General features: G+C 25.5%; 1 long non-coding RNA gene across 1 annotated transcript in view; it reads right to left on the bottom strand.

Annotated features, from left to right (window-relative positions):
- The window catches only part of LOC116852208, a 3,439-nt gene extending 2,140 nt beyond the window's left edge, over nucleotides 1-1,299 (bottom strand). Inside the window, exons 1-2 of the long non-coding RNA XR_004379728.1 lie at nucleotides 1,135-1,299; nucleotides 522-849 (exon numbers count right to left, since the gene is read on the bottom strand). This is a non-coding gene — a long non-coding RNA (uncharacterized LOC116852208). The remainder of the gene's footprint in view (nucleotides 1-521; nucleotides 850-1,134) is intronic.
- Nucleotides 1,300-1,306: the final 7 nt, after the last annotated feature.

Here is a 1,306-nt window from a genome sequence, read left to right on the forward strand (position 1 = left end):
TATATATATATATATATATGTACAAACTATATTTAATTAATTCATTTTTTAAATTAAAACAAAAAACAATGAGTTATATTTAAAACAAAGATTTTCCAACCTTCTCATTCAATAATTCATAATTAATTTACAATTAATTTAATTGTTCATAATGTAAATATATTATATTATGTTTATATGATGTACCATACTTGCCATATTTATAGTATACCATATATAAGTATTTTTGTATACATATATACATACCCACATGTATATATACACATACATACATACATACATACATACATACATACATACATATATATATATATATATATATATACACATACACACACACACATATTTATACATATGGTATATCATATAAACATAACACATTTTTATATTATAAACAATTAAAGTTTTTGTAAATTAATTAGCATTACTGAAGTAATTCTGCTAAAGCATTACTGTAGTAAGATTAGAAAGTTCTTTTTTTAAACATACTCATTGCCTGTATTTAATGAAAATAAGGATACCGGCACTATCCACTCTCTTTATAGCATAATTAGGCCATTTGTCCGGTGCTATTCCGTTGTTTTTGACCAAACTATGCAATAAATTGCATCTTTTTGTAATATTATATATGGAGGCGGCATAAATTTTGTCTGTAGCTTGCGTCTTTCTTTATCAAAAAATATCCATGCTGATGGAACACAGTCAATAGATTTTTTCCCACAATCATCAGAATCGATGAAATGTACAATGTCTAACATTTTTCTTTTTTTTTTAAAGTTGACATATTTGAAGTAATACGGCACAACTTATTTCCTTGTAAATTATATACCCAACAAACTTTCAGTAACCCTGTAATAACAAGAAAAGAGTAAGAAACGAAATATAAAGAAATAGGAAGCATCTTGCGACATTTCTAAAACAATGCAACAGATAGCTGATAACCTCAAATAGCATCGAATATTTGCATCGTTTGTCATAAATTTTACATTATAGTAAATAAAAAAAATAATGAAAAATATAAAAGAAACCGGTATAAATAATGAAAATATATAAATTTTAGAAATGTATGGAGTTACTGTCAGAGACGTTATATATATTTCTTAATATATTTATATTAACTTGTTATAAACATACCTTTAAAAGAGAATACCACAGCAACAGTATACTGATAGAATGTAATCTTGACAATCACAAATGGAAATATTTATTCCCAGCAAAAAGATTTTCGAACAAGAGATCACAGCACAGATCACTTTTTAGTAAAAAGAGAGTTCCGAAAGTGTATGCAGTGTAGGTTAGGTCAAGT

Source organism: Odontomachus brunneus, unplaced genomic scaffold (genome assembly GCF_010583005.1).
Source record: "Odontomachus brunneus isolate Ranch 3 - 2012 unplaced genomic scaffold, Obru_v1 Obru_scaffold_206, whole genome shotgun sequence".
Taxonomy (NCBI): domain Eukaryota; kingdom Metazoa; phylum Arthropoda; class Insecta; order Hymenoptera; family Formicidae; genus Odontomachus; species Odontomachus brunneus.